Genomic DNA, 26,107 nt, shown 5'->3' with positions numbered 1-26,107 from the left:
TTACTGTGTACATGACCTCTATCATGTGTTGATTCTCTTGACTTTTACCATTTGTTGATTCTCTACCCTTCCACAAACCATCTTGAATTTTCCTTTCTCTGAGCACTTGGGAGGTTATCTTTGGTAAAGTTCAAAAGCCAGAAATATTGGCAGTTTGGCATGGCTAAAGTCAGGTACTAAGAAATTTGAAAAGAATTTTAAAAATAATACTATGGCTAAAAGTCAACTTAATTGGGGCTGGGTGCGGTGGCTCATGCCTGTAATCCCAGCACTTTGGGAGGCCAAGGCCGGTGGGTCACGAGGTTAGAGGTTCAAGACCAGCCTGGCCAAGATGGTGAAACACTATCTCTACTAAAAATACAAAAATTAGCCAGGCACAGAGGCAGGAACCTGTAATCCCAGTTACTCAGGAGGCAGAGGCAAGAGAATCTCTTGAACGTGGGGGATGGAGGTTGCAGTGAGCCTAGATCACACCATTGCACTCCAACTTAGGCAACAGAGTGAGACTCCTTCTCAAAAAAAAAAAAAAAAAAAATCAGCTTAATTAAAAACAGATATTCAAGTTCTAACAGCATGGGACTCCTTGGGAAAAACAGAGGAGGCAGCACAGAACTCGTTTTGGGAACAATCTCTGTTTTCCTCATGAAATCCCAGGAATGGGAGGTGGATAGAACACTCTGAAAATGTAAGACCAAATATAATTTTAGCAATGGTTAATGGCAGTTATGGGGAGATAGGAGACTCTTGGCACATTTGAATAAGAGAAGCATGGTCTTGGCCAACTGGAAGGTATGACAACGTCAACATCCCTATCCCCCACTAAGGAATAAGGCTCCCATGAAAGATGGGCTTATTGCAAAATGGGCTAATTGATTTAGGGTTGCCATGCAGTAAAATGCATAGTAAAAACATTGCACTATCTTCTGCCGTAGCATTTTCCTCCTTTTGGGGATCTAAGATCTGGTATAAAAATGGGACCCTTAATTTTGGGGAACTGTTTTTGGTCTTCCAGCTGTGCCTACTTATTAGGCTGTAGAAACTGCATGTTTTTCTAGACCTGTTTCTTGAAGGTCTCTCCCTTGAGACCAGTAATCCGATTCAGAAACTGCAAAGGAAGCATGCTACCACTACTGGATCTTCTGTCTGTCTGAGTAGTTATATATGTGTTGTGTGTGTGATGTTTATACAAAAAGGAACTCTAATTGGCTTAAGGAGAAAATAAGTGCTCAAATCAAATATTTTAAAAGAAAAATAAAAACTATAACTTCTTTTTATTTTATGTAACCTCAGCAATCTTTGGAAAATATAAACGGCTTTAAGATTATTGGTAAAATAAAGACATTCGGTTTAAATTAGGCAGGTCAGATATCAGGCTTGCTAAATGCTTTAAGGTCATAGACTGCTTCTTTGGCTTTTGAAAATTGTTCAACTTGCCTGCTTTACAGCTTGGTAAGGCCTGGGGACATGTGAAGTTAGCCATGCCCCTAGCTATGCTGGAAAGAGCCAAACCTTAACTCTACTTGGTATGTAATTAAAGTAACTTATCAGATTTTTCATCAAAATTAAAAATTGCTAAGAGCTACCATTATCACACGTAATGAAGATTACTGAAATAAAAAGCTGTTTTACAAGCAAGGTGTGTAAGAAAAGTAAAATGTGTTAGTAAATGATTAGAAGAAGGCATGCAAATGTAAATTTTGCCTAGTCCAGTCCAGAGGGATTGTTTAAAAAGGTTGATAGGATTGTTTTTAAATTGAATAATATAAAGCTAAAGGTTTAAACAAGTTGTGGAAGCTTTTAAAAAAATTAATCTTATATAAAGAAGTTCTATGTGGACATTGGCTAAGGTTAAAAGGATATTAAGTTTTTCTGTAAATTGAGCATGGAATAAAATCACAGGAGGTTTTTTTAGAGCACTAATATGCTCTTTCACAAAAATGGTACAGCATTATAAAATGTTTATGAAAATCTCACCTTATCATCAAACTGATTAAAATTGGATAGATTTGTCTGTAATGTTTTAATAAAAATTGTGATTGACATTAATAGCACACTAATGCAAGGGTGAAATTTGTCTTTCTCTGTTGAACAAGATTTTCATGTAATATTAAAAGATAATGAAATATTTCGTTTGCTTTTTGAATAAACTACCAATAAAAGAAGGAAATGCCAAAAGACAGATTGTTCAGAAATCTAAGTGTTCCCTCTGTTCAGAAATCAGCAAAAGGTTTTGCCTTTTTAAAACTTTTGAGTCATTATTTTAGCTAAATGAATGACTTATGGTAACCTGGAATTCTATTTCATAATAGCAAGTGTTTAAACCTTTAACATATTTGACAGTCTTCCCAAAATCAAATTTCAGCTTTAAAACTGTCTTTTCTGACCTCTAATTTTGCAATGCTATAGAGGGCCCCAAAGCATCTAACAGAGAGGTAAACAGGATTATTTGACATGTTTAGTTACATGGAAAGCATTGTAAAAAGAAAAAAAGATTGATATTTAAGCTTCTTCAGGTTATATTTTAGTATATGTCATCAATATGTTCCAAAATTGTATGGAATTTCTAAAATTCTAATATGCCTGCGTATATGCTATCAATCAAAATTATGGTTATTATGTTAAGTTATTGTAGACCACAGAAATAACCAAATCTCCTTGTCAATTATGTTTTTAACTATAACTATTTAAAGTCATTCCCACGGTTAATTGCTTCATGTTGATGCAGTTTTGGGAAACTTCACAAGTACACAAAATCCTAGAATATGGTGTCTTTGAGGAGGTTCATGGAAGTATAGAAAGGACCCTGAAAAGCACTCTTGAATACAGGCTTCTAATAACATTAAAAATCATATCATGGGTAAGAATTCCCCATGAATCCCCCAATTCCCCACGAATTGAACTGGATAAGAATTCCTGGAATTTTAATAAAAAAAAAAAACTGATGGAGTTATAAAACTGCTAACCCAAGTAGAAAAAAAATTAATTGAATATAAAGGAAATACTTTGCCAGATTTGCATGCTAAATCAGCCAGTACCAAAATTGTTTATATATACAGATTGAATGAACTCCATGTTCTAAGTCAAATTACCTATGCAAACCTATCAGTTATTGAAGCGATGCACTTAATTTGGAGAATTAAACTGGTATTTAAGAGGATATCTGTAATGTTAATTAAGCATGGACTCTTGGAAAACTAGAATGACCACCTTGTCCTTCCGGAGTCCTTAAAGCTTTTGTTACTAAAAGTTCTGCATTCCATGACTCATCATGGAAAAGATAAAATGATCTGAATTAAATGTATCGGTTTGGTGTCTTATAAATTACTAGAATAGTTTATAACCCATGTTTGGTTTGTCAAACCCATATTCCTAGGAGAATAATCAAAGCTTCAGGTACATTTGGCTACTTGATGGGCTATTTAAACATTTATAAAGGAATTTCATTCAATTATCATTTTCATTGCTTGTTTTCTGGTTGTATAAAAGCTTTCCCATGCAAGAGGGCTAATGTTATAACAGTAGATTATTATGCTACAGTGTATTTTCACCACATCAAGAAAGATTTTTATGGTTCACTGACTGGGAAAATCAATGGTTTCATAATTTAGAACCTGAAGATTGGGTCTTCTGAGAACATCAGAGAAAGACAGTCCTTGCCATCCACACTACAGCAAAACTTTGGGAACTTGAACTTCGGGATCACAATCTCACAACCAAGATGAATCCCTCTACAATTTTGGAACAGTACACCCATTGGAAACCTTAAGGTAAAGCTAACCAGGGAAGTTTCTCCCCAGAAGAAGATGGCATCCTTGATGTGAACAGCTTTTCCCAAGATCATGAATCAAGAGTTCTCTGCTATGATGAGAATCTTATCTTAGGATATTTCCTTGTTTATGACTCTATGAACAATAGAAATGAAAAGGGGGTCTGTTATGCGTGCTTATGGGGTATAATTTTATGTGTGAATGATTTTGCACCCAGCCTTATACATGGATAAACTTATGCTTTAATAGATAAAAAATGAAAGCCCAATGTAAGTGAGAAACTTTAATGGTACGTATGTCGCCTCATAATCAGTCAAAAACAGAACATCGATTCACTCCTTTTAACGCACATCATAGGTTAAAGAGAACATTGCCAGGCCTTCACTCTTCTAGAAAAGTCTCATTTGTTAGGTCCTTTTTCCATGGTTTGTAATAAAAGGGGCAAAAATTAGAAATGTATCTGTCATGATAAACTCTATAGAAGATTCTACTGTAAAGGCTATGGTTACACAACAGACTTTAAATTATCTTGTGAAAGTTATGTTAAATAATAGAACTGGCTGAACAGAAAAGTATCTGTGGAGCTGCTGGCACTTATGGCCTATGGAGAAAACATTAGGTATTATAGACATTCAGTTGTAGGGGATTAACAAAGAGACTGCATATTAAAGTGAAGAGACTCTTATCTAGCCCATTCTTTGATCTATTTGATTTTAGATTGCTCAGTTTATGGGGACCCTGGGTAAGATGCATACTCCAAACTCTTTGTATTATCCACCTGATAGTCATAAAAATAGTCTTCCTGGTGCGCTATATTCTTTCAAAGGTTTTAAATGTTTGCATACAGCTATCTCTAGAATTTCAAATGTTCTCTCTTCCACTGGAATAACAAGAGCTGAAAGAAATGTATGACCATGAAGACACTGTAATCTATGAATGACATGCTGAGGTCAGAAACCCAAAGTGATGGTAACTGGGAATGGCTTTAAGGCCCTAAGTTTTGGTCACACTGTCACCTAAGTGAGAACCTAACCAAAAAGGGGGAATTTTTTTTTTTAACAGAATTATAGGAGGCCATTGTTTTGGACTGAGCTTATTCCCTATGCCCCAACAGACAAAATTAAACCAAAATGGAGTCACTCATGCTAAATGTGACGAATCAAACTAAGACTTTAAGGAAACACATAGATCCTAGAACATATCCAGGTTAGTTTCTCTCCTATAAACAGGATGTTTCAGCACAAGGAGATACCCTCTACTCAGTCCTTGTTCCTATCTTTGCAAAATTCACTATATATAAAAATTAACTCAAAATGGCTTAAAAGATTAAATGTAAGACCTATAAAAATCCTAGAAGAAAACCTAGCAAATGCTCTTCTAGACATTTACCTAGTCAAAGAATTTATGGTATTACATATTATAAGTCCCTGAGACAGGGTTTACACCTGGTAATTTTCTTAATAATTGAAATATTATTTATGGAGACTTGTATATTACCTTTCTACATATTCAATAGCTTCTTCATGTCAGTTAAAGATAAATCTCTGGCTTTTATGTCCAAATTGTGATATAATGATGTTCACTAGTTCAGTGTGGCCATTTTTATAACTTTCCTGGTTCTAGATGAACAATTTTACTTTTTCTACCAATGCCAATGTTTTTTAATATATGAATACATAATTGTTGTACATATTTATGGGGTATATGTAATATTTTGATACAGGCATACAACGTGTAATAAGCAAATCTGGTCAATTGGGATATGTATCACTTCAAACATTTATCCTTTATTTGTGTTGGGAACATTCCAAATGTACTTTTCTGGCTATTACGAAATACACAATAAATTATTATTAGCTGTAGTTGCCCTATTGTGCTACTGAACACTAGATCTTAATTCTTCTAATTGCATTTTGTACCCATTAAAACCAATCTCTTTATCCCTTTCTCCTCACCCACTACCCTTCTGAGCCTCCAGTAAACATTATTCTACTCTCCACCTCCACTCCATTAGATCATTTCTTTCAATTTTCACATATGAGTGAGAACATAAGACATTTGTGTTTCTGTGTTTGGTTTACTTCACTTAACATAATGTCCCCCAGGTCCATCCCTATTTTTGCCAACGATTAGATTTCATTTTCTTTCGGCCGATTAATATTTCAATGTGTATGCTATATTTTCTTTCATCCATTGATGGGCACTTAGATTGATTCCTTATCTTGGCAATTATAAATAGTGCTGCAATAAACATGGAGTTCAAATTATCTGGATGGAGTGTAGATAACTCTTTGATATACTGATTTACTCTCTTTATGATATATACCCATGAATGGGGTCACTAGATCAAATAGTAGTTCTGGTTTTAGTTTTTCAAAAATCTCTGTACTGTTTTTTTATAGTGGTTATGCAATTTATATTCCTACCAACAGTGTACGGGCATTCCCCCTTTTCAGCACATTCTCCAGCATTTGTTACTTTCTAATATGTATGAATTAAACATACTACTTGCATACCCTTAATGGACTTAACAAAATAGGTTATTCCTGCTATTACCTCAGCTTATTGAGGATCACGCCTCTGGCTTCAAAATTGCTGTCAAGAAAGGTGACACAAAAGCTGTGGTTTGATGATGAAGTGACATTAAAATCTATCATATCTGACTTCCATAGGCTTATTGCTGTAGTATCTATATACAAACAGGGCCCAGGATCCTCTCTGTGGCAATAACTGTTAGAGGTTATAAAGGGATTGTATCTACTTGTAACTATTTAATCATGATAACTTAAATCACTTTCTCTTACCTTCTGTCTACCAGCCGTACGTTTTCCCAGATTATCTACAATCATCTATAACTGCCTGGCTGATTGGGTGTCAGGCTGGCACCACATGTTTCCTCTGCTAATTATTCCTCATTTCTCTGTATTAGCACTTCTTTGGCTTTACACTCTATCTTTTTTGCTTGTTTGTTTTGAGACAGGGTCTTGCTGTGTCACCCAGGCTGGAGTGCAGTGGCACTGATCATGGCTCACTGCAGCCTTGATCTCCTCGCACTCAAGCTATCCTCCCATCTCAGCCTCCCAAGCAACTGGGACTATAGGCACATGCCACCATGCCTGGTTACCTTTTTTGTATTTTGTAGAGATAAGGGGTTTTGCAATATGGCCCAGGCTGGTCTCGAACTCCTAAGTTCAAGCAATCCACCTACCTTGGCCCACTAAAATGCTGGGATCAAAAGCATGAGCACCGCACCTGGGCTCCATTCATCTTCATCCCAGAACCATGCCAAGCTCATAGTGACAGTGATCAGGATGTTAAAAAAAAGATCATAAATAATGTTCATATTCAGTCTATGTCAGTACTTTTGTTTCTGGCTACCTTTACTAATTTTATCCAACAATTTTTGTGAGCCAGTATGTAACATACTTAAAGTAAACCACCAGGATTCTGCTCAAATTGGACCTCTAACAATAATGATCTAGACTACCTATGGGTTAGTAATAATACTACTGGCTCTCCTTTAGTATTTAGTCTGGAGATTTGCAAAGCCTAGAAAATCAGAAATGCTATTCGGTTGACTCCCCAGGAGAAGTCTAGTATTTTCTAGGTGGGGTTTCAAGAACATTTGATGTGGTGGAAGTGTCATTTGTTGAGACATAAGCATGGTCACTGACTAGGTACTGGATACTTTTGAATTGTCCTTGTAGTGAGGTGTATGGAGCTATGATACGCATGCCTCAGCTGTGATACAATCCTTGCTGGTGTTCACACGTGTCCCAGCTGTCAGCGACAAACATTACAGCAGGGATTCTGATATTTATCTTGATCTATAACACAAGTCTACTCCACACCAGTACGAGTATAGAGATTGTTCCCTCATGGAGTGACCAATCAGCAGCTAGCTTTTCAAGAGCCCACCTCCAGGAGACAGAACTGGATCTGTTAGAGGCTCTTTGCTTTTTTTATTTTGATTTCCCAGGATTGTCAAGGGATTAGCTGGCAGATGCTAATTTAGGACCTTCTCATTGTTCTTAATACTACTACATTCTGATGTTTTTAAAGTTATGCCATTATATATTAGAAGTATAAATTATAATAAAATTACACAATTCAAATGTTCTATTTGATGAGTTTTGACAATTGAAGACACTCATAATCACAACTAAAATGATGTATAAAACATTTCTGTCATTCTAGAAAATTTCCTCGTGCTCCTTTTCTAGTCAATTTCCAGTCTGCAAGAGGTGATTACTTTCTAAATTTTATCACTATGCAGCCAGCATCATCAGTGCACTTTTTAAAATATATCAGGCAATAAATATTGCAAGTTTTGTGGGCTCCATATTTCAGTCTCATACATTCTTCTTTGTTTTGTATAATCCTTTAACAATATTTTTAATGCTCTATTCAGTGCTATACATATTCAAAATTAGGGAACAGAATTGATGTGGCCCTGTGCTATAGTTTTCTGATTTCTACTGCAGGTTAGTTTTGAGTGTCTTTAAACTTCATTTAAAAGGAATAATACAGTATGAACTCTTTTTTTTTTTTTTTTTTTTTTTTTTTTTTTTTTTTTTTTTTTTTTTGAGACGGAGTCTTGCTCTGTCGCCCAGGCTGGAGTGCAGTGGCCGGATCTCAGCTCACTGCAAGCTCCGCCTCCCGGGTTTATGCCATTCTCCTGCCTCAGCCTCCCGAGTAGCTGGGACTACAGGCGCCCACCACTTCGCCCAGCTAGTTTTTTGTATTTTTAGTAGAGACGGGGTTTCACCGTGTTAGCCAGGAAGGTCTCGATCTCCTGACCTCGTGATCCGCCCGTCTCGGCCTCCCAAAGTGCTGGGATTACAGGCTTGAGCCACCGCGCCCGGCCCAGTATGAACTCTTTTGTTCCCTCATTTCTTAGCTCAATCTATTGTATTTCTGGTTCATCTACATTGTTGCACACATTAAGAGGTTATTTCTTTTTATTTCTTAGAAGTATACCATTAAATTTTTATACTACAATTTTAAAATCCATTTATCCAGTTGATAGACATTTAAGTTGTTCTCTTTGGAATTACCTGTGGCATGACCAAGACATGGGATATGTGTATGTTTATGAAAATTTGGCATTCCATTCTCTAAAATGAGAGTATTATTTTGCACTCTACTAGCAATGCACATTTTTTTTCCCTAGGCTAAAGCCTTCAGGTAATGGGCTCATTTCAATGCCTCCAAATCCAGTACCCTGTTAATAATTAACAAAATCACCAATTGTATATTGAATAGAATAAACAAGTAGCAGCAGAAGGTTCTGGAAGCATCATCACGATGCAAGGACTCACTCTAACATGTCCTTATGATATTATTTATACACTCTCAGATTTTCTTCAGCAACATGGATACTAATTTAGCAAAGGCCTCTTGGCACCAGACACCCTTGTTAGGTATATAACGGTATGAGCTGTCACTGAAGCACAATGTCTGAGAAACTGTTCATAGGGCAGAAAAAGAGGCAAAAAATGGAATATGTTCTTGAAGATTATTTTCAGAGCTTATAGCATGTGGCATATGCTGCAGCAAGTACTTTAGCAGAGATTCACCAGAAGAACTGGTCTAATATCCAGGGAAGAGGCTACCACTGACCTCCTGTTCCACAGCTCAATCTTGTCTGCTTGGGTCTTGGTATCCTACATCCCATATCTTCCTCCTCTAAGAAAAAAATCCTTCTCAATTCACTTACATTTTATTTGCCATTGCATTCCATATAGCACTACCATATCTCCCACTGCAAGAGTCCACTCTCACAACCCTCTAGAGCCCTGGTACTCAAAGTGTGGTTCATGAAGCATTAGCATTGTTTTTTAGCGTCTGACTCTGCCCCAGATCAACTGAACCACTATTTCAGTTTTAGTTAGATACCCAATATGATTCACATGCACATGAAAGTTTAAAAAGCATATATGGAAAATATTCACAAATTCAGGCAAATGATCCAGCAGCTCAATATTCCAAACGTGGCAGGCCTCTAATCAGGACTTGTGTATTCTTAGGGTGTTTATATGTATATGGGGAAGGAGGTTCTGTTCACTTTTCTCTATCCTTCCCACTTAAACAAAGTCATCCTGAAATTAAATAAGCAAGCCAGACCTGCACTGGATCTATACCAGGTTAAATCTGAACTGGGTTCAAAGATTGCTAAAAATAATCTCTTATATATTACTTAACCTTCTTTTCACTTTAGAATACTCCTACATCAGCAGAATAAAATAAAATATTATGAGTTCACAAGAAGAGGATGCAAGTAAATAGGTAAACCTAAAGCCCCCATGCCTCCATAATATAATGCAGTACATGTAACTCCTGTACATGTAATGCAGCCAGCATGGAGCAAGGAACCCTAAGTAAAAGGGGCTAGAACATGGTTTTATTGTCTTTATTCAGTTAGGATAGAAAATGTACCTTTCAGAAAGACATCTCTAAAGGCCTCAGATCATGTTATCACTTACACCAAATGCACTATTTCAGCCCATTTAAAACATCTCCATTATTATTTCTTATAAATTATATAATTGACAATGAAATTTTGCAGCAGGCTATGTCCCCAAATTCCATAAATCCCACATCTGTTTATCATAAGCAATTGTATACAGACATCTTATGGTGCATCTTGCTATCAGCATTCAGTTGGTAAGAACTCTGTATTTCTGTAGTAATTGTTCTCTAGATTAGTATATTCACAAATGGGGATAGATCTTCCCTGTTTTTCTTTTCTCTCTCTCCCCTACATCCTTTGGATAGAAAAAAACTGGTTGCTAATTAGCTATTAACACTTTCTTTCTCAATCTGCTACTCCTCTGCATCCTCAGGCATAAGATAAGCCTGGCTATAGCCTGCCATCTATTAAAGCCTAATACTAATCATACCCATTAATATTTTATAGGTAGTGAAAGCTATATGTTATTTTCTCTCTTTTTCAGAACTGCAGGAAAACTCATTTTGTCCTACTTTTTTTTTTTTCAATTATGCTTTGTTCAATACCCCTAGTATCCAAATAATATATTATCAAAAAGATTATCTGAGGATCTAAGGGTTGCTTGTACCTGTGGAATACCAAAGCTAATAAATACGCAAGCAGGTGCTTTTCTATTTAATTGCCCTATTACAATCAACTGTACTAAGTTTCTCAAGCATCTGAATGTTATAGTGCCTGACAATGAGTCCTTAAACACTTGTTTCAGAGTGGATTCTAACACCACTGGGACTTTTCAGCTCAGCCAATAATTGCATCTCCACCCATTGCTGCCCTTTTAAATCAAGTCACCATGAGACTGAGTTTAAGAATACTAAGCATCACAAATTGAGAACATTCTCGGAAAGTGCTAATCACCTGCTTTTATTACTTCAGAATATATACCATCTATATATCCATAAAAAATAATGAAGATTTTCTTAGATGTAATTTCTAAAGGAAAATTTGAGAGGAGGAAAAAAAGAGAGAATATGAATTTATTTCCATAGATTTAGATTTTTAAAAAAATATAGTTGATCTTAGCATTAACCATGAAAATAACTCTCTGTGTCAGTCCTGGAGCTCTTTGAATTTTGGAGTCAACATATGTCATAACTGAATGTGCTGCTCTGACCCATTCCCTGTGTAACATGTAAAGCTGTGAAAAATGAGTAGGGCTTAGAGCAAAAGAGACCTCTGCAGCATGTTCATAGGGCTGTGCCAGTCCCCCTGCCACACAGGCCTTATGACACATCAGACTCAGTTTGTCTGAATGTGTTAAAGGTAAGGATGCTGTGTAGAGACTCAGAAAAGAATCACAGCATAAAACTCTTGGGTTTTGAGACAAGTATTTATGTTCTTCTCTATGGTTAATATTTTCTTTTTGTTGCTTTTACTTTTATTTTAGCTTCAGGGGGCCCATGTACAGGTTTGTTACATGGGTATACCATGTGTTCCTGAGGTTTGGTGTATAAATGATCCCATCACCCAGGTAGGGAGCAAAGTACCCAATAGGTAATTTTTCAATGAATACTCCTTCTCACCTTCCCCTCTCTAGCAGTAGTCCCCAGTGTCTAATGCTGCCATCTTTATGACCACGTGTACCCAATATTTAGCTCCTGCTTATAAGTGAGAACAGGCGACATTTGATTTTCTACTCCTGTGCTAATTTTCTTAGGATAACGCCCTCCAGCTGTATCCATGTTGCTTGAAAGGAAATGATTTCATTCTTTTTTATGGCTGCATAGTATTCTTTTGGGAACCAGCTCATTGCTTGGTACAGAAGCCTGGTAAAGACTAATTGTTTAATAATGGGGCACCAAGTTACTCTACAACCTCTGTTGCAATGAGGATCCATCAAACCATAGTGCTAATCACGTGCAGCAGGAATCCATTATGAAATGAAAGATATATGTACGTGTGTAAGTGTGTATGAAATTAGGCTTGAATAGGTTGTGACAAATGAGCAAGTTGTGTGAGCAGGGGGCTCAGATTCTCAGGACACATCTGCTTGCTGCATCACCATTCCACTGTCCACACATGCATGTAGCCTAATAAGGAGTTTCCTAACCCCAGATTAAAAGAGGAAAAAAATGAGCTTGTTTTACACAGTATGCTCTCAACTGTTGGAACCAGACTGCTGGCATAGTTCAACTAGTGTCTGAGTGGCACTGACAGACAGAAAAGTGAAATCCTCCAAGTGGGAAGAGCTTTGGAAAATACATTTGAATGACCACTTTGCCTCATAGGAGGGAAACAGTGTTAGAACAATGCGTCTTCTGAAAGGTGGTCCCATTCTAATCTTAGGAACCTGAAAATAGGTTACCTTATAGTGCATAAGGGCCTTTTCAGATGTGATTGAATGAAAGATCTTGAGATAGAAGCATCATTCTGGATTTTCTGGGAGAGGACAATATAATCACAACATAGGCACTTTTTTTTTTTTTCTCTCTGATGTCCTGCCTCCTTCTTATAAGGATAATCACATAATTGTATCATGATAAGAAAGAGGCAGGAGGTCAGAGAAAGAAAAAAATATGCTACAAAGTTGGATATGAAGATGGAGGAATGGGTCATGAACAGTCTCTAGAAGCTGAAAATGTCAGAGGAAAGAATTCTCCCCTAGAGCCTCTAGAAGGAAAATAGCCCTATAAACACTTTGACTTTAGCCCTGTAAGACTCATTGCAGACTTCTGACCTCCAGAACTGTACTATAATAAAATAAACCTAGGTAGCTTTAAGCCATTCAGCTTAAAGTTATTTGTTACAGCAGCAATAGGAAACTCATACGGATAAATATATTCTAAATCCTTGACAATGACTAATTGTTTGTTTAGTTGGTCAGGTATTAAAAAAAAAAAAAAAATTAAATACCTGTTTTCTGCTGTAATGTCATCTCTAGGATTTCAGGCCTGATTCTATCATTTAAATTTTCTCCTTATTATGGGTTGTTTTCCTTCTTATTTGAGTGCTTGGGATTTTTAAAAGTTGTAATCTTGGCGTTGATATTTTTAACTTGCTGGATGCTGGATGATTTTTATATACCTATAAATGTTCTTGAACTTTGTTCTGAAGTGCAGTTACTTGATAGCAGTTTGATCCTTTTGAGCCATGCTTTCAAGGATTTTATGTAGGATCAGTATAGTTTCTAACTTACAGCTAATATTGACATACTACTGAGGGAATATCCGTCTGAGAACTACAGTATATTCATTTGTCCCTGGGATTATGAGGTGATTTACTCTGGATAGTGAAATAGGAACCATTCCAGAACCAAGGATGGCACTAGGCATTGTTCCCTCTGTTTTGGGGGGGGGAATATTTTCTCTGGCTCAGGTAGTTTCATCACATGCATTAGCAGATCAATATTTAAGTGAAGAATTTAGGGGTTCCCTTTGCATATCTTCTTAGCGCTCTCAGTACAACTCTCACTTCCCTGGAATTATGCCCTACAAAATCAACCTGCATTAGTCTCATAAACACTCAGATTGGTCTCTTTAACCCACAGAGATAGTCAGGCTCCTCCCTGATTACCCTCCTTTCCCTGTGGCCTGGAACTCTTTCCAGGCAATAAGCTGGAACAAACATTTGCCTTAAATATTTTGCTTACCCTATCCCATGGATTATTACCCTGCACTGCTCGATGTCCAGTGTCAAAAACTGATGTTTCACAATTTGTACATTTTTAGATATTATCGTGGGCAGGAAGGTTTAATTACTTATTATTCCATCTTGATAAACAACAGAAATAATTTACTTGTGAGTTTGAATAATTATATTGCAGTCTTTTTTATTACCTCACAAAAAGTCACTTGGAAGCTGTCTTTCAACAAGGTCATCTCATTACCATAGCCTGTGCTGAAATACTATCAATGCCCTTTCTATATATGCAGTAATACTAATAATACTTATGGTTTAGGAAGTAGGATTGCTGTAAGGTGGAACGTGTAATAAATAGCTAGATGGCTGAACTATATCACTAATGTTCTGAGGATAACTACTTTACTGAACTGGAAGATATAATAGGGCAATTGAACATTACTAATTGTTATTGTTTATTCTTTTCAGTTGGATATCTGTCTTTATTCAAGCGCCAATTCCAATTGCGTTTCTTTACCCTTTCACCTATCAGCTCAGTAGAGAAAATACTATCATTTTCTTTGCTAAAATCCATTCTCATTAACAATTTCTTACAAGAAATATATGTATTTCTGCTATAAATTTGGATATGGCATCCTCTGTGCCCCTGAAATCTTAAAGTGGCAATCATTTTTATTTGGGGTTTATAAAGATGTGGGTAAGGATATCAACTCTATTTGCTGATTGTAAAGTCTTTGGAAATAGCCTACTCTGAATTTTCCCAGTTTTAAAATAGGAGAGATAATATATACCTAGAAGATGTTCTTTGAAAATTAAAAACAACACGTATATCAAGCTTGACAAAGCACAAGATTTCTGAAAATAAAAACTTATTCTTGTGTTATTCTTGTGATATGCCTATTATTACCCACAAAAGTAATGTTTCTCTTGTCACTTTAGAGTGTTAGGCAGATGTTGCCATAAGGGAGAATTTGTCTGTTTAATTTCTCTCTCTCTATATATATATGTTTGCTACTTTAAGAGCTTTTCTCGGGTTGCCTGGCAACTAGCCTGCTGGAATACGGTACCCTCTTCCATTCAACAGAGAGAATATGTACTCAACTTTCTCCAGATTTCAATATTAAGCAGTTGCCATTCCCACTAATTTCTATAAACTACTGGCATCTAAGCTCAAATGCCTTTGTGCACAAACATAGGCTGTTTTTTCCATGTTTACAAATTCACACTCATTCTAACTCTATAAAAGACCATCTCACAGTGCTTGCAGTTGCATTTAGCTGAAATTCATGTTTCCTTGGGATACTGAGTGTAAGTGAATTTATGAACTTGCTGAAATCTCCTGACCAATGAGGTCCAGTCTGGGCCAAGTGAGGTTGCTGATTTCCACCTGTGATATTTATATAGTGCTTTCTTTTTAAATTATTCTATTTTTTAAATCTCTTCTCCAAAATTACTAGATGTCAGTGATGCTGAGTATATTTTAACTCTGTTCTCTCTTATTCTCCCTCAAAATTAAGGAAATAACAATTTTCCAAGCTACTGAATAACTGAATAAGTATCAAGTGGTTACTATTTACTTCTAAATAGTCTTCATACAACTCAAATGGCTCACCATTTCAGCTTCCTACATTTCCATGACATGAAAAATTTAGAAAATAACAAAGGAAAAATAACATATGCTAGAGGAACTTTCAAATATTAAATAAGGATCTTGAGTTTGGAAGACAAGAGTAGAAAAACGATAGTTTTGTAATGGTGTTCAGTTGTGAAAATTAGTGAGCAGTAAAATTACATATAGTGAGTAGTAACATTATATATTGTTTTCTACATGTGCATTTATTATATATAATATTTTATTGAACATAAACATTATAAAATAATAACTATCACCAAAATATGGGATATTACCAATATGTATGAATATGACTTTATAAAACTGTGGTTATTTTACTAGGTTCCAACTCAAGACATTTTCAATTACTATTGAAATGCAGAGTTTTTTTTCTATATTAAACCTCCCTGATCTCCTATATCATAATAATTTAAATTCTATTTTAGATTATCTCACTGCAATTTTGTTGCTAGACTGCTTTGGTATACTAACTATAAAAAATGGCTCAAATCATAAAAGCTTCCTGAATTCTAAGCTTTTGGATCATGATTTTCAGTCTCCTACCATCAAGATGGAGAATCTAGTTTGACACCTCTTAATTCTGAGATGGTCTTTTGAGTTGCATCATTATGATATGCATTAGTCAATAAAATAAGGTGGAAATGACATGACAGGAGCTATCTAGGCCATAAAAGACCTTGAATATTTTAGTGTTCACCTACCCCCCTGCCATTACCATGAAATCATATCTGAGTTATTCTTACAGAATATTAGACATATGGAACGGAGATAAACAACAAAAGTTTTCATAGCTGATAACCTGAAAGTGTCAAAGTCCAGCCAAAATTGATCAACACCTACTGGCCAACCTGAAGCTGACCACACATGCATGGTTGATAACCCAGAGACTACTTAGAATCAGCAGAAATATCCCTGCAAACACAGAATTTATAAGGAACATTGTTTTATAAACTAGATTGTGTGGTGGTTTGTTATACAGCAGACGCTGATGAATACAATTCCAAAAAAGCTCAGGAGGTTGATTATTAATTAAGCTAATCAAAGAGGTACCACAGGTGAAGTCCAACTGAATGAAATCAAAGAAATAATACAAGATGCGAAGGAAAAAATATTCAGTGAAATAGATAGCATAAATAATAAAAAATCACAACCTCTGGAAATGAAGGACACACTTAAAGAAATGCAAAATGCACTGGAAAGTGTCAGCAATAGAATTGAGTAAGCAAAATAAAAAACTTCAGAGTTTAAAGACAAGGTTTTTTAATTAACCCAATACAATGAAGACAAAGAAAAAAGGACTTTAAAAAAAAAATGAACAAAACCTCCAAGAAGTTTGGGTTATGTTACTTGACCAAACCTAAGAATAATTGGCACTCCTGAGGAAGAAGAGAAATCTAAAAGTTTGGAACGTATATATAAGGAAATAATTGAGGAAAACTTCCCCATCCTTGCTAGAGATCTAAACATCCAAATACAAAAAGTTCAAATAAAACCTGGGAAATTAATTAAAAAAAGATCTTCACCTAGGCACATAGTCCTCATAGGTTATCTAAAGTCAAGACAAAGGAAATAATCTTTTGAGAGAAAAAAGCACTAGGTAACCTATAAAGGAAAACCTATCATATTAACAGCAAATTCCTCAGCAGAAACCCTACAAGGTAGAAGAAATTGGGGCACTATCTTCACTCTCCTTAAACAAAACAATTATCAGTCAAGAATTTTGTTTCTAGTGAAACTAAGCTTCATAAACAAAGGAAAGATACAGTCTTTTTCAGACAAATACATGCTGAGAGAATTTGCCACTACCATGACAGCACTAAAAGAAATGCTTAAAGGAAATCTGAATTTTAAAACGAATCCTTGAAATATACCAACATAGAATCTTCTTAAGGCATAAATTTCACAAGACCTATAAAACAACACAGTGCAAAAAAAAAAAAAAAAAAAAAAAAATTCAGGCAACAAATAGCACAATGAATGCAACAGTATTCAGTTGGCGCAAAGTAATTGTGGTTTTTGCCATTGAAAAGTAATGGAAAAGCTGCAATTACTTTTGCACCAACCTAATACCTCACATCTTAATATTGACATTGAATGCCAATGACCTACATGCTCCACTTAAAAGATACATAATGACAGAATGGGTAAGAATTCACTAACCAAGTATCTGCTGTCTTCAAGAGACTCACCTAACACAGAAGTACGCATGTAAACTTAAGATAAAGGGGTAGAAGAAGATATTTCAAGAAAATAAACACCAAAAGTGAGCAAGAGTACCTATTATTACACCAGACAAAACAAACTTTAAAGCAGTAACACTGAGAAAAGACAAAGAGGGCCATTATATGTGATAAAAGGACTTGGCCTACAGGAAAATATTACGATCTTAAATATATATGCACCTAATACTGGAGATCCCAAATTTATAAAACAATTACTACTAAACCTAAGAAATGACATAGACAGCAACACAATGATACTTAGGGACTTCAATACTCCACTGACAGCACCAGAGAGGTCATCAAGATAGAAAGTCAACAAAGAAACAATGGATTTTAACTATACACTAGAACAAATGGACTTAACAGATATTTGCGAACATTTTACCCAACAGCAGCAGAATATACATTTTATTCATCAACACATGGAAGATTCTGCAAGATAGACCATTTGACTTGACCACCACAAAACAAGTCTCAATAAATTTAAGAAAATTAAAATTGTGTCAAATACTCTCTCAGACTACAGTGGAATAAAACTGAAAATCAACTCCAAAGAGAACCCTCAAGACCATGCACATTCATGGAAATTAAATAACCTGCTCCTGAATGATCATTGGGTCAACAATGAAATCAAGATTATAATTAAAAAATTATTTGAACTGAAGGTAATAGTGACACAACCTATCAAAACCCCTGAAATATAGCAATGGGGGTGTTAAGGGGAAAGTTAATTGCCTTAATGCTTACATCAAAAAGTCTGAAAGAGCAGAAATAAACAATCTAATGTCACCCTTCAAGGACCTAGAGAAACGTGAACAAACCAAACCCAAACCCAGCAGAGGAAAAGAGTTAAAGATCAGAGCAGAACTAAATGAAACAAACAAATACAAAAGATAAATGAAACTAAAACCTTGTTATTTAAAAGATAAATAAAACTGATAGACTATTAGAGAGATTAACCAAGAAAAGAAGAGAGTAGATCCAAATAAGCTCCATTAGAAATCAGACGGGAATTACTAAAACCAACACACAGAAATACCACAGACCATACAAGGCTACTGTGAACACCTTTATGCATACAAACTAGAAAACCTAGAGGAGATAGATAAATTCCTGGAAATATACAACCTTCTTAGATTAAAACAGGAAGAAATAAAAACTCCAAACAGATATATAGCAAGCAGTGAGATTGAAATAGTAATTAGAAAAATTGCCAACAAAATAAAGTTCCAGACCAAATTCACAGCTAAATTCTATGAGAAATTAAAAGAAAAATTGGTACCAATCATACTGATAATTCCACAAGATAGAGAAGGAGGGAACTCTCTGTAAATAATTCTATGAAGCCAGTGTCACCCTAATACCAAAATAAGGAAAGGACATAACAGAAAAAACAAAACAAAAACCTACAGACCAATATCCCTGATGGAATAGACATGCAAAAAATCCTTAACAAAATACTAGCTAATCAAATCCATCAGCATATTAAAAAGATAATCCACCATGATTAAGTTAGTTTCATACCAGTGATGCAGGGATGGTTTAACACACATATCAATAAATGTGATACCACACATAAACAGAATTAAATACAAAAAATACATGATCATCTCAATAGATGCAGCAAAAGCATTTGACATAATCCAGCATTCCATTATGATTAAAACTCGAGAAAACTGGCATAGAAGAAACACTGTAATGTAACTAAAGCCATCTGTGACAAACCCACAGCCAGTGTAAGGCTGTAATTTGATGAAAATTAACCAATTTTCATCTTTAATAATGCTAACAGCCCTAGTAATAAAACTAGGAATAGCCCAGAAGTAACCCAAGGAACTTCCCTAATGTCTGGTTTACTTCTCCTTGCATGACAAAAACTAGCTCCTATTTCAATTATATTTTAAATCTCTTCATCAATAAACACAAGCATTCTCTTATCTCAATCTTATTCATTATAGTAGGCAGTTGAGGAGGACTCAATCAAACACAAATGCTCAAAATCCTAGCCTACTCTTCAGTTACCCATATGGGTTGGCTGTTAGCAGTATTAATATAGAACCCAGGCATTACCATTTTCAACCCAATTATTTACTTTATTCTAACAATTACCGCATTTCTAGCACTCAATCTGAGCACAAGCAGTATAACCCTATCATTATTTCACACCTGAAATAAACCAACATGACTAACACCTATAATCCATTAATTTGATTATCCCTAGGAGGTTTACCCCTGTTAACAGGATTTCTCCCTAAATGAGTTACCATCTAAGAACTTACAAAAAATGAGTCTTATTGCCCCAACCATTATAAATAGTATAACCCTACTCAACCTATACTTTTACATATGTGTAATTTACTCCACCTCAGTGACAATATTCCCCACATCTAATAACATAAAAATAAAATGACAGTTCGAAAACAGAAAGTCCATATTAACCCTCCCCCCCACTTATAATCTCCTCTACTCTCCTCTTACCTATTTCTCCATTAACACTAGCTGTGATCTAGAAATTCAGGTTAAATGAGACCAATGGCCTTCAAAGCCTTTAGCAAGTAAATTATACTTAATTTCTGCAACAAACCTAAGGACTGCAAAACTCCACTCTGCATCAATTGAACGCAAATCAACCACTTTAATTAAGCTAAGCCCTCGCTAGATTGGTGGAATTAAACCCACGAAAATTTAGTTAACAGCTAAACACCCTAATCAACTGGCTTCAATCTACCTCTCCCAACGCTGGGAAAAAAGGCAGGAGAAGCCCCTGCAGGATTGAAGCTGCTCCTTTGAACTTCGTCTGAATTTTCGTGTTGAATTCAACATGAAAACCACCTCGGGACTGGTAAAAAGAGGCCTTAACTTCAGTCTTCAGATTTACAGTCTAATGCTTACTCAGCCATTTTACCTTTTTCACTCCACTTATATTCATCAACCGTTGATTGTTTGCAGGTAACCACAAAGACATCGCAACATTATACTTACTATTCTGAGCATGAACAGGGATGGTGGGCACACCCTTAAGCCTCTTTATTCGAGCAGAACCGGGCCAACCAGGTACTCTGTTAGAAGATTATCAAATTTACAACGTTATTGTTACCGTCCACGCATTTATCATAATTTTCTTTATAGTTATACAAATCATAATCGGCGGTTTCGGCAACTGATTAGTTTCTCTCACAATTGGCGCTCCCGACGTGGCATTTCCCCGCATAAATAACATGATTTTCTGACTTCTCCCCCCGACCCCTGCCTGCCCTGTTTCCTACTATTATTTGCGTCCTCAATGGTAGAGGCTGGCGGTGGGACCCGCTGGACAGTTTATCCTCCCTTAACAGGAAAGGTAACATGCAGGATCCTCTGTGGACCTGATCATCTTCTTACTTAATTTAGCAGACATCTCTTCTATTCTAGGAGCTGTTAATTTTACTACCACAATCATGAACCCCCAGTCATATCCCAACACCACACACCCCTCTTCGTCTGATAGTCCTAATTACAGCAGTTCTACTTCTTTCTCTTCCAGTCCTAGCGGCCGGCATTACTATACTATTAACTGACCATAATCTCAACACTACTTTGTTTGACCCAGCTGGTAGAGGTGACCCTATCCTGTATCAACACTTATTCTGATTTTTTGGCCACCCTGAAGTCTATATCCTTATCCTACAAGGCTTCTGGATAATCTCCCACATCGTAACACAGTATTCTGGAAAAAAGGAACCATTTGTGTACATGGGCATAGAATGAGCCATAGTATCAATTGGTTTCTTAAGATTTATCATATGGGCTCACCACATACTTACAGTAGGAATAGATGTACATACAGGAGCATACGTCACCTCTGCCACTGTAATTATTGCAATTATTGCCCCCCCCCCCCCACTGGCATCAAAGTCTTTAGCTGGTTAGCTTCACTACATGGCAGCAACACCAAATCCCCACAATTCTTTGATCCCTGGGATTTATATTCCTGACCAGCATTGTACTAGCAAACTCATCACTAGCCATTGTCTTGCATGACACATATTATGTTGTAGCCCATTTCAATTACATCTTATCAATAAGAGGTGTATTTGCTATTACAGGAGGCTTTGTCCACTGATTTCCCCTATTCTCAGGTTACATACTTAGTCAGACCTATGCTAAAATTCACTTTACCATCATGTTTACAGGTGTTAATTTGAGTGAGTTGTTTTGAAGCTGGATTTTCATAATTTCAGTTTTTATGTTTATTATGAGTTTTAGAAAAGTATCATACTGGTGTTAATTTAAAATCAAAGGCATAAAATAAGCTTTGTAATAACTATTTTTGAATATGACTTTCTTCCCACTCATAAATTTTGAGAATATTTGACTATGTCTCATATCATTTTTAAAATGAACTAAAAATGGAAAACTTTATTAAAAGAGTATATTAGTTAACACATACATAGTTATTAGTGCAAGTACATAGGTGCATCCTGTACCAAACAGAGTTAATTTTGACTCTCATTTGTGACAAGCAAAGATTTGTTGAATGGTACAATTAAAAAAGAGGAGCATAAAATTGCAGACACTGAATTCTTCAATTAGGAAACTTGATGTTATCTATACTCAGTGTACAGGTTGGTGTTGTCCTAAACCGTGTGATGATGCCGCTAACTACTTTTATATTTAAGAGCTTTATTTCCCTTGGGCTATTTTTCACTTTTTCAATTTGGTTTGGAACATTTCTGACTTTACCTATTTCAATCCAAATCTAAGAGAAAACTTGAAAGGCTTTGTTGACTTTTATTTTGTATCTGGGGATTGAGTCCAACCAGAGTCTCAAGCAAAATGTAAGAATTGCAAATCTATCCAAACTGAATAACGTACCAGTTCACAAGCACTGAATGACTGAAACAGAAAAAGGATAAATTTTGCCCATCCTTGGACAAGCTAAAATCTGGCAAGTAAACATAAGAAAAGAGGAATCCCTCTAGGCTTTCTATAACAGAATTTAAAATCATATAATACTTGGTCATCATAAGTCTAACACTTTTACTCTGTAGCAAAACACATTTTAGAAATGTCAACAAATGGGATGCAAGAATAATTATTCTCCCTTTTTGTACTATTTAGCTATAATAGAGCTCATGCCTTAAACCTTGTAGATTTAAGTATGTTATTTCAGTGGTCTTAAATAAAATCAAATAAAAGTTATTAATGTTGTTGAGAATATAAAAGTTATGACTTCTGGAATTTTAGGTAATATTTCAGACTATAAAGTTAAATGCTATCACTTTATTTAGATATTGTTATATTAATATTATATATTAATTGTATAAATAGGCTTAGGAAAATATGTGTAGTATTACTCTATGCTTAGAGTAAATATAAAGTATAACTTTAACCTTCAGTTGTGAACATAAAGAGTCCTTTATATTTTATTCAAAATAAGTGAGAATGGATTTCCAAAGAAGCTTTAGGGTCTCAGCAATTCAATGCACAGTAGTGAGATTTTTTTTTTTTTTTTTTGATATGACCTCTAATAATGACAAATAGCTTTGAGGTTCTTTCCCACGTACTGTGTAATAATGAACTGGGTCCATTTTTAACTAACAGAGTTTCACACAGCTCTGTATCTCTCTCTGTCCTAATAGCTTAAATGCAACAGAATTATTTTGGGTCCATGAAACTCTTTTTTTTTTTTTTTTTTTTTTTTTTTTGAGACAGAGTCTCACTCTGCTCCCCAGGCTGGAGTATAGTGGCCCCATCTTAGCTCACTGCCACCTCCGCCTCCCGGGTTCAAGCAATTGATTCTCCAGCCTCAGCCTCCAGAGTAGCTAGGACTACAGGCACACACCACCATATCCGGCTAATTTTTTGTGTATCTTTAGTAGAGACGTTACTGCTTCATAATTACTGGAAATCCTACTTGGAAAATATTATCCATCTTCCCTATAGACTCAGATTATCCTCTGATTATGCCTCAGCTTTGTTCCCTAAAATTTGCTCCCCAGTGCATTGTGTTTCAAAGCTCTTGGCTGATTTCTTTAAAAGGTTTATCCTTTCCTTCCTTCCTCCTTCGCCAATTCTGCAAAAGTAATTGTAGAATATGCCTTTCTTTGTAGCTCAGTTACTTTATCACCTTGCTTTCTGAATTTTAAAAGTGGAGGAACAGAAGTTTTTTTTCATATTAAACTGTCTTATTCCCTTTCAGTCCAGACTGTCATCATTTTTGCCAACATGACTCTCAAAAAGCTTGTGTTTTTCTTCCTGTGGTTCCAGTCTGGTCTATGTATCAAAATTCACCCTCAAATTACTTTTTTCAGGCATACCTTTTTAGACTTAATTAAACAAACCACAGGCACTAATAAATACTCAGTTAATTTTTCCAGAAACCTTTTTTTTTTTTTTCTGGCTCGAATACGTTAGGCATTTTCTTTACTTTTTCAGAGGTTTTAACAAAAGGTTCCATGGAAATACCTTTGTTTGGACCATAAAAATTAGTTTCCTTCTCGCTCTCGCTCGCTTTCCTCCACCCCCACCCAACTTCCCTATCTCTTCTCAGACGGAGTAAGAAATAAGGGTTTATTTTCCTCTAGTGTAAGTTAAAACTGTCTTTACGTCCAGCTCCCTCCTCACTCTACATTTAATATAATAATATTATAAAGCATTGTATTCATTGCTAGAATCTTGTTAAACAACGCTTATTAAGCACTTACTTTGTGGCAGACCCTGTTTATTATGATCTATGTAAAAGTTATTTTTAATGAGGAAGCTCAAGCAAAAAGAAGTTTAATTAATTTGCCCTAAGCCCTTCTCAATTAATTACTATTTGAGAGGCTAGTAACCAAAGCTATTGATCTTGATGAAGTTTGTATATGGAAAATTTCTGAGAAAATTTTATATCCTAGCAACAGCTCTGTGTTAACTCTATTCTCCTAATGCTCAGAACAGTTTAAAATAATTGCCTGTGACAGTTAGGAGTCCCAATCTTCTCATTGTATCCCAGTTGCATCTTACCCCATAGGTGTTTTTCAATCAGGACTCATATAGTTATAAATAATGGGAATGGGTTAAAACACTTGCAGTTAAATGACAGGAGCAGAAGTCACATTAGTCTCTTGTTTTCAAAAAGTTATTAGTGGCATAATGAAATACATGCTTAAAGCAAAATAATTATAATATATTGGCTTCACTGGGAAGTGTAGGTTGGAAAATCTCTACTCCTTGTCCCAGTATATACATAATTCTTGGTCCCCTTCCACATTTATTGAAGATTTCGGCACTCGGCTCATATTCTTTTCTACCTTTCATTCCCTAGCGTCATGTGAAGTCTCAGTATCCACATAAATAGAATAATAATAAACACCATAAAATAAATTTTTGTCTCTTCAAATTAAATGACCTCACCTGCTCTCAAATTCAACTTCTCAATTCCTTTGCCAGAAGGGAGCCTTGTAATCACCCTCAGAAATAATAAATCTTAATATCTGTATCTTCAGTCAGAGCTCCATATTTGTATCTGTCTTTTATGTATCACTTTACTTTCTTATCAAAGAGTTTTGTACATTTATTCTCCAGTAAGAATCACTTTATCTGATGCTTACTGGTAGAATTTTCTCTTTTACTTAATTTGTATTTTATGATCAACCATGTAATCTTCCTCTTTCCAGCTATCTAAGGACCATTATACTCTTGTTGTATTGCATTTTCTGCCCTCAAATAGCCACTCTGGGATCAGTCCAAAAATCTTTCTTTTCTCAGGTATACTGAGCCCTGAAAAATTATTTGTAGAGAAAGATACAAAAATTCTGCAGAAAACTCTTTAGAATTTCTGCATTTTCTAACTCTCCTTTTCTTCTTAGTATCATTTTAGCCATGAATCAATCTCCATAAACTCTTATTACTACACTTCCTATTATCTTGCTATCTTCATTGTTAAATAGAGTGCATTAGCATTAGCTATTAATTACCTAAACTCTTTCTACTCTCCCACTTTTTAACAATACAAATCAAATTACCTCACTTTAATCGTTAATAAACATTATTTTTCTCTACCTTTTCAAAGTCACTCTCTCAATGCAAATTTTAACCACATCCATATACTCAGAAACCTATTTTCATAAATAATGTTCTTTCCTCTTCATTGTTTTTCTCTCCATGGGCTCATTGAACATTATAAACATAGATTTAAGCCTATGCTAGCTTAAAAAGTAAAATAAAATAACTACCTTTGACCCTGAATTTTTATCTAACAATTGCTTACTATGTATCATCACCTTCAAATTTAAAATTTTTAAGAGCGGATTTATGCACTGTCACCACTTCTCAAATCATACTCACTATTCAATTCTGTGCAATCTGGCTTTCATTACAAGATGTATATTGAAAGTTTTCTTATTAACATGTTAGTTTCCAAGTAAAAAAGACA

This window comes from Piliocolobus tephrosceles, chromosome 7, assembly GCF_002776525.5.
Source record: "Piliocolobus tephrosceles isolate RC106 chromosome 7, ASM277652v3, whole genome shotgun sequence".
NCBI lineage: Eukaryota > Metazoa > Chordata > Mammalia > Primates > Cercopithecidae > Piliocolobus > Piliocolobus tephrosceles.
This window is presented reverse-complemented; position numbering follows the sequence as displayed.